Source organism: Tenrec ecaudatus, chromosome 7, assembly GCF_050624435.1.
Source record: "Tenrec ecaudatus isolate mTenEca1 chromosome 7, mTenEca1.hap1, whole genome shotgun sequence".
NCBI lineage: Eukaryota > Metazoa > Chordata > Mammalia > Afrosoricida > Tenrecidae > Tenrec > Tenrec ecaudatus.
Genome location: NC_134536.1, coordinates 154,585,405 through 154,594,691, shown reverse-complemented (window position 1 = coordinate 154,594,691; position 9,287 = coordinate 154,585,405).

The following is a 9,287-nucleotide window of genomic DNA, read 5'->3' as shown; positions in this document are numbered from 1 at the left end:
CTCTGGGGGATGGGCAATGGAAAAGTGGGTGAAGCGAGATGCTGGGCAGTTAAATTAAAATAATAATTTATAAATTATTAAGAGTTCATGAGGGAGGGGGAGCTAGGAGGGAGGGGGGAAGGAAAATGAGGAGCTGATTCCAGGAGCCCAAGCGGAAGGTGAATTTTGAGAATGATGAGGGCAACGAATGGATAAGTGTGCTTTACACAATTGATGTATATATGCATTGAGATAAGAGTTGTATGAGCCCCAATAAAATGATTTAAAAAAAAGATATAGCTTCTGTGGTCTTAAAGGCTTGAAGGTAAACAAGTGACTATTTAGCTCAGAAACAACAAAGCCCACTTGGGAGAAGCACACCAGCCTGTGTGATCAAGAGATGCCGAATCAGGTATCAGGTGTCAAAGAACAAAAAGTCAAATCATTGGGAATGAGGGTGAGTGCAGATTAGGGACCCAAACCCATCTGTAGGCAACTGGACATTCCCTTACAGAATGGTTGTGGGGAGGAGACAAGCCAGTCAGGGTGTGGTGTAGCAATGATGACACATACCATACCACCTTCCTCTAGTTCCTAAATGCTTCCTCTTCCACCTATGCCCCCACCCCCAACTCGCCTAAGTGTCATGATCCCAATTCTACCTTGCAAATCAGGCTAGACCAGAAGATGTACACAGGTACAGATAAGAACTGGAAACACAGGGAATCCAGGGCAGATGATCCCCTCAGGACCAGTTCTGGGAGTGGCGATACCTGGAGGGTGGAGGGAGAATGGGGTGGAAAGGGGGAACCGATTACAATGATCTACATATAACCTCCTCCTTGGGTGAGGGACAACAGAAAAGTAGGTGGAACGAAACATCAGACAGTGTAATATATGACAAATTAATAATAATTTATAAATTGTCAAAGGTTCATGGGGGAGGGGGAACAGAGAGGGAAGTGAAAAAAGGAGGAACTGATACCAAGTAGAAAGCAAATGTTTTTAGATTGAATAGGGCAACAAATGTACAAATGCTCTTTACGCAATGGATGTATATATAGATTGTTATGGATGTATATATAGATTGTTGTAAGAGCTTCCAATATAATGAATTTTTTAAATGATAAAAATAGGAAAAATATTAAACCTAATGCTAATCATAATCTAACTCTTACATCGAACTTAACACTAAAACTAATCTTAAGTCTAACACAAACCCTAACGACAACCCTAACCCTATGTCTAATACCCACCCTACCCCTACCCCAACCATAAATATAACCCTACTCCTAACCTAAACCGGAGTCTAACACAAACCCTAACCCTAAATCTAACACTAATCCTAACTCTAAGCCTAACACAAGCCCTTACCCTAACCACAACTCTAATTTTAGGTCTAAAAGCAGCCTAACACTAACCATAATGCTAGTCCTAATCCTAACCCAAATGTAAGTATAACACTAACCCTTGTGGGATTGTAAAGAGATTTTTCCCTAGCTTTGTCTCCCTCAAAGACATGCCAAACATTAGGAGCTTTTTGCTAGCATATGGGGGGGAGGTTAGAAGCTTAGAGACATCCTCCCTGAAGGCATGCAATTGCCAGACAGATAGGCCCCCCTCCCTAAGAACAATAGGCCACTTCTCCCAAGAGGCTTGCGACCATTAGCTTAGTTCCTGTAGGTGAGATAATGGTTTCTATGGAGAACAGATCAAACCGGCTCAGTTACATCCAAAGTTAGGCTGCTATCCTGAATCTAGGATATGCCCATCTTGTCACATGCATACCCCCAATCCCTCCTCCTCCTATTGTGTGTCCCTAGATTGTCCCCCTCTCATTACATTACAACCTACAGTGCAACCCCTTACTGTGACATATGTCTTCACCTGTAATTAGTGGGCTTGCATGCTCCCAAAGATATATAAGCCTGGGTTAGCAATAAATATTTCTCTCTCAGCTTCTCCCGTCCTTGCTCCCCTGTGCCCTTCCCCTTGTCCTCCTTCCCTTTCCCCTCTCTCCATGTGGACCATCAAGTGGGGCTGAGGTGAGCATTGCTACTATGAAATGTGTCCGACTCCATTATTCCAACCTCTCTTCTATCTCTCATGCTCTCTATGACCTTAACCTAATATTTATATATCTTAACAGTACAATTGTTCCTATCAAACCTGTGATTAGTGGTGGGGGGCTGGCACCCCTTCCAACCACAAACCCTAACCCTAAGTCTAACACCAACCCTAACCATAAGCATATTCATAATCCTACCCAAACCCAAACCATAACCGTAAGCCTAACACATACCCTAACCCTAGACTTAACACTCACCCTAACCCTAACAGTAACCCTTACCATAACCGTAACAATAACCATAACCTTAGACATAACCCTAAGTCTACAATAACTCTAACCCTAGCCCTAGGTCAAACACCAACCCTAACCCAATACTAAGAGTAACACCAACCCTAAAACTAACCCTAACCGTAAGTCTAACAAAAATCCTAATGATAACCCTAACTCTAGGTCAAACACCAATACTAACCCTAACACTAACACTTGGAGTAAAACCAATTCTGAACCTAAACCTATCCTTAAGTCTAACAAGAATCCTAACCATAACCCTAAGTATAAAACAAACCCTAATTGTAACTGTAACCTTAACCCTAAACCTATGGCTAACACCAGCTGAAACAACTCTAACTCTATGTATAATACCAACCCTAACCCTAACCATAACTCTAACCCTACCCCTAAGTTTAACACCAACACTAACCCTAACCCTCTGGCTAAGTCCAAAACCTATCATAACCCTAACCCAAACCCTGTCTAACACTAACCGTAACCCTCACCCTAACCCTAAGTTTAACATCAACCCTAACTCTAACCCTAATTTAAAACCTATGCTAAAACTATCCCAAACCTTAACCCTAAGTCCTACACTAAACCTAAACCTAACCCTAAGTCTAATAACAATCATAACCCTAAATCTAACCCCAACCCCAAATGAAGTACTTAGTTTAATGTGCCAACCTGGCCGATAAACACATGTGGGGTTAATTGAAGGGAGGAGGGATAAATGGCTCAGTGAGCCTCGCCTTACTAGTTCTCGGGTCTCTCGCTTTATGATAGTTGGACCAGGGTGTAGTTGCCTTAGCCAGTTGCCTGCTTCAGCTGGCAAGGCTCACTTCCTGAAGGACATCCCTGAGGAGAAGTCACATTGACTTACACTGATGCAGCCCTGGGTGCTGGAGCAGCCATGTGGAGACCCCTGCCAGCACTTGAGATGCCGACACATTCACTGACTCGGCTTTTCTCCTGCAGTCAGCGTCATTGCCTGTGTTTTATGAAATGGAGGAGGACTTTGTGGATTGGTGTTGGACATATGGGTTAATGTTGGACTTGTGGGGTTGGGCAGCACTGGGTTGGGATGTTTTCTTGATGCGCACTTAGCCTTTATATAAAACTCTCTCTTACACATGAGTCTCTGTGGATTTGTTTCTCTAAAGTACCCAGACTAATGCACTAACCCTAACCCTAAGTTTAACACTAACCCGATCCTTAACCCTAACTCTATGTCTAGCACCAACCTTAACCCTAATTCTAAACCTAACACTAACCCTACCTTTAAGTCTACCACCAAATCAAACCCTAACCCTCAGGCAAGTCTGAAATCTATCCTAAACCTAACCCTAACCTCAACCCTAACCCTAACACCTTAGGTCTGGCATAGTTTGCTAAGGCAGCAGCCATGAGGTTGGCTCTGTCCTCATTTGTCCCTACATTCCTGCATATCCTGATATAATCTAACAGCATGCTTTGTTCCTTGAAAGGGCATATGGCAGATTGACATGATATATTCGAGTTCTCAAATGCAAGTGTAAGGAAAAGGTTTTCTGTTGCCCCTTTGTCTGCCACGTGCTTGTAGACAGCATCCTGTAACCTGGATATAAAATCTATATGAGGCTCATCATTTCATTGCTTCACTGTTGTGTAACTTGGCCGCCTGCTTCTTGGTGGTACTATTTTCTCCCAGGCCTTTAGACAGACTTCTCATACTTGTGTGAAAGTCTGCTTATAAAAGTTGGTGACTCACAATTGTAATGTAATGCTCATCTCCTAGCTAATGAACCCCTATATTTATGGCCTCTTACGCATTTTTGCATGCTCGTGCAAGGGCTGCTTCATTCCACAGCATTTGATATTGCAAAGATTCTGAAGAGGAAATATACGCCTTCATCAGCGCTTTCCAGTTGGAAGGGATCCAATATTCCATCTCCGCCAGAGATTTTACCATACTAATCACAAATGGCGAATCTGGACCATCACTAGATACTTCTTGTTTGAGATCTTTCAGTAGCTTAAAGGGAAAGGCAGTATATCGCCGTTCCTGATTCCCTTTGGGGTGCTGCTTGTCAGGCTCCCTGTCTATAATTCTAACGGGATAAGCCATTCTGAATTCTAAATCCGCTTCCTGAACTATATTCTTCTCTACCTGTGAGAGCAAAGGTGCCTTCCTACTCCTTGCCTCTTTGCTTTTTACTTCCCGAGTCTCTCCTTCTATGTTAAATCCCTCCACTTGCATTTCTTTGGATCTAATCTCATCTCTCCCTGCAGCACTGACTTGCTTAATAGTGTTCTGATTTCCTATGCTGTACTTGCTATACTCTGGCAGCGGAGGAGCAGATCCTTCTAGTCTGGTATCTCCTTCTGATTTAGACTTTATTTTCTTAGCTATTCCTAAAATCTTCTCATCTGCCTGAAACTCCTTCTGCCTGCTTGTCACCTGATTTAAGTCTGCGTAGTTTAGAGGTTTCTCATTACTCTGTTGGTCTTGTTCCTTTGCTCTCTGACCCTGCAGAGGCTCCAACTATGTTTTAATTTGCGCCCACAGCACCCAGGGGTCCATGGGTATGCTTTGTCCTTCCCTGTGAGCTTTTCTTAAGTTAATGGCTACCATATCCCAGATCTCTAGATCTCCATATCAAAGGTTCCTGACTCCAGAAGAAAGATTACATTTCTTTACCACTTGAAGAAACTCTTTCATTCTCTTATTCGTGACCACTACATTTGATTTCTTTAGGAGGTGGCAAAGTGTGATACTGTACTCTGTATCCCTGTTCTTTCCCTGTCTCATTTCTCACTTGAACTGAAAAACACCCTTAAAAAATTAAACTAAAACAAAAATTTTTCCCAATTCACACTCTGTCTGTTGAGGCTGTAAAATTATTACATGGGATATAACTCAAGAGAGTTCTTTTCCTACAAGACCACACGTGATGGGCACCATATGTCAGGATATACCAGCCCCTAACACATCACCGCAGGTCCGGTAGGTGCGATTGTACAGTGATAATAAGTAAAGGTTATAGTAAAGTCATAGAGAGCATGAAAGAAGGGAGATTGAAATAATGGAGTCAGACACATGTCATGGTAGCATGCTCACCTATGCCTCACTTGGTGGTCCAGGTGTAGAGAGAGATTTATTGATAACGAAGGCTTATATATTCTCTGGGGATGCACAAGCTCTCTAATTACAGGTGAAGACATACATCACAGGAAAGGGTTGTGCTATAGGTAACACAGTAACGGGAGGGGGGTTCATATGCTATTGGAAGAGGAGGGAATAAAGGTATACACGTGAAAAGATGGGTGGACCCTAGATTCATGATGGCAGCCTAACTTTGGATGTCACTGAGCAGGTTTGACCTGTTCTCTGCCTCACTATAGAAACCATTATCAGTAGAGTATATACCCCATTGACAGGGACCAAACTGATTGCCACAAGTCTTTAAGGAGAAGGAGCCCATTGTCCTTAACAGCAGGGAGTGGGCCCTACTTGAGGTGGGACCAGACAGTAGTCTGGCAACTGAATGCTTTCAGGGAGGTAACTTGACAATCATTTACCATTAGCTGCAAGCAGTCTCCTAAGTCTAGCATATACATTACAGTTAAAGGGGGTTTAATGACAGAGAGGGTAATAACTTTTTATGTATCGAGTGAGAATACTATGGATAGTATCAATTGTGGTTTTGAGAGTTTAATAATTTATAGTGGTGAGGAAGTTAGTTATTAAATTCATGGGGATTTTGTAGATGGGTCTTCTTTATATGGGCCTGGTAGTTGAATGATGTTGATGAATGGGTGCTCTTTATTTATCAGTGTATTTATTGTGATTGAAGTCACTTGAGGTCATTAAATTCAGGGAATCAGGGCAAAAAAATAAGGAAAATAAAAAAGAGAGAAAAGATAGTTTTACTATTCCTTTTTGGTTAGAAGTTAGAACGGAGGCTTATTTGTGAGAATAATTACTACTTGAGGGTAGAGCTTTTTTTTGGACAGGTAAGTTCAAGGTTAGAGGAAGTTAAGTTTTGACTAACTTTAAGGCCTTAGAAGCGGGGGGGCGGGGGGGGAATTTGGTGTATGATTAATGGGAAGTAACTAAGTATTTTTGAAAATTTCTGGGAGAGGGTACGTGCATTACATTTCAAATTGTGAGTTAAAAACTTACGTTGAATTATGAGTAAAAAGCCTAGTAATGTGATCATTACTGCAGTTAATTTAAGGTAATGAAGTATAGGTATTTAGGAAAACAAGTAGGAGGGCGGTTTCATGAAAAAAAAGTCACCTGCGAACATACTTCCTAATACATTTCCTAAAAATGTCACCTGAGAACATACTTCCTTGATAGCATAAGTGAGATATGGGTTATTTTCATTAATGATAATTAATGGAGAAATTGAGGTTGATTTAGGAGGGAAAAAAAGGAGATTCGAGTGCAATATGTAGCTGTTATGAAACTTTCAATTAAAGTTAATAGGACTCAGACATTGGTATAAAATGTGTTAGAAAATTCAGTAAGATCTTTTGAGTAGAAACCTGCAAGGAAAGGTGTTCTTTGTCATGCTAACTTCCAACTGTTAGGGCTGATGTTGTGAATGGGAGAGTATTACATAATCCGCCCTTTGGAACACAGCAAAAGCAGTACTCAGAGAGTAGTTTATGTAATAACTGAACACATCAATGAGACAAAAAGAACTGAAATAAACACGTTAACACATCAACCACGACAGTTGGGAAAAGTCCAAGCCAAACAGACCATTTCATACTAGGAAAAAAAAAGTTTCACTTTGTTATTATTGCTTTGTATGATTTTCTGTATCTAAATCCAGGGTGGATAATTCTGTAGAGTAATTAGATTAATGGTAGCTTGGGGGCATGGCAGGTGAGGGGGAGGAGTGGAGAAATAATAGCAATGAATACAAAAAAGAAAAACATGTCCTAAAATTGATTGTGGTGATGTTTGCATAACCCTTATTGATATGATTGAACTATTGAATTGTATAATATGAGAATTCTATGCCAATAAAACTTAAAAAAAAAATCAGCGATAGTTTAAGGTCTAGAAGAACTAAGTAGCACTTTACCGAGGTCTTCTCTCTGCAGCTGGCATGCGCCTGTGAGGGATTTCAGCCTCAGTAGTGGACAAAATGAGGGAGGTCAGCTCTTCTGGGAAAAGTTGTGACTCTGGAATCCATAAAGTCCAAAGGACACTACACTAGTGACCTTCATATTATTGACTCTCTTTCAGCCGATGATTTCAAATCATTTTCCCATCCTACATGACGTGAAAGTGGTGTGGAAATGGCCTCTGACCTCCTGTAACTTCAAAAGGAGGAGGAGAATTAAGATCACAGAATTTAGATCACGGGGCAGAGAACCAACTCCCCAACATTTTTACCAATTCTGACACCAACTGTCTCCCCCAGGGCACACCCTACTTCTTTGCCAGGTTTGCAGATTTGTTGCAATGACCATATAGAACTCACAGACAATAACCACACTATGGAGTTTATTAAGAAATTAACAAGTTAATTAAGGTTCAGAAACAGGATACAGTTCTTCAAATGGGACAGCCTTTCTTAGCACAGCCCAGAGGCATTGTCTCATTGTTGGCCTCTTGGCCTGGCCTTTGCCCTGCTCAAATAAGTGTTACAAAGCAAGTTTAGCTTTGCTGCTCCACCCTATTCCTCAGATAACCCTTGGCTCAAAGCTGCATGGCTCTAACTTTGTAGGTCAGCAAACCTAGCTCCTTTTGTGGTGCCCCACTCCACCAGCAAATCTCCTGAACAAAGGCCCTCAGCTCTCTCTATCCAGAGACTGAAAAGCCCATCTCTCTGCCTCATGCCAGTCCCGTGGTTCTACTGTCTCTGCTACTGCCATTGTCCTGGGGCTGCTTCTCACCATCTGTTACCACCTATGGAGTCACATCTCTCTTTCCTAGATTGAAGAAGTTCTGCATAGGGATCTCATGTCAAAAGGATGTGCTCCGTTTCTGGTTCTTCTTTCTTGTTGGTAGTGAGATTGCCTTTGCACCCAGGATGATTCATGCCTAGCAGCCTGGCAAAACTGGTGAATCACATAAGGTTCTATATGCTTTATATGCACCACAAGAGTGCCATGCCCCTGATTTTCACTCTTAGCAAGCTGCATAATCCACTGGGTAGGCCACAAGTACTTCATATTGACAAGGACAGAGAAAGTCTCCTGACCAGTCTAACTGATGAGGCACCACATCCCAGAAACATGGAAGCTGTGAACTTGCCCCCCAGGACCCTGCCCAAGCAGAACATAGTTGGATCCCAGCGAACCAGGGACAACTGCCATTAAAAAACAACAACAACAAGAAAACCAGCCCTGAACTGCACGGCCCCTGCCAGCTCTGAACCCACCCAGTCTCACTACTTTTGCAGTGCAAACCCACGGGGGCCTGTCTCCAGGGTGTCCTAAACTTACTACTCAGTCAATCTGTTGTGCTGCCTCCTTGGACCAGTTGGTCTGGCCTCTACATCTTCTCTGCTACTTTTTAGAAGCCTCCTGCACCAAGACCTTCCCATAAAAGGGTCACGGTATCCTAACAATATTTGCCATGCAGGTACTTGGAGGTAGTTATAGACTGTAGCTATAAGGAGCATATTAAGTAATTCAGAACACTACACATAGGCTGTAGTAAGATGGGGCTTTCTACTCTTGTAAAGAATTACAGTCTCACACATTTATAGAGGCACTCTATTCTCTCCTATAGGAGCACTATGAGATGGACTCAACTTGATGGCATTACTGTTTCGTGTTTGTTTTTGCTTGTTTTTCTATTCCAAGAAACACATCCAATAGTGATATGATTCATTGGATAACATTATATCTGTTTAAATTATTACAATAATTAATAAGTTTTGATAGGTTAGCTACTAGTTATCATGAACTATTAGGACTCCTCTTACAAATTATGGAAATAAAGCAATGCTTTCTGACA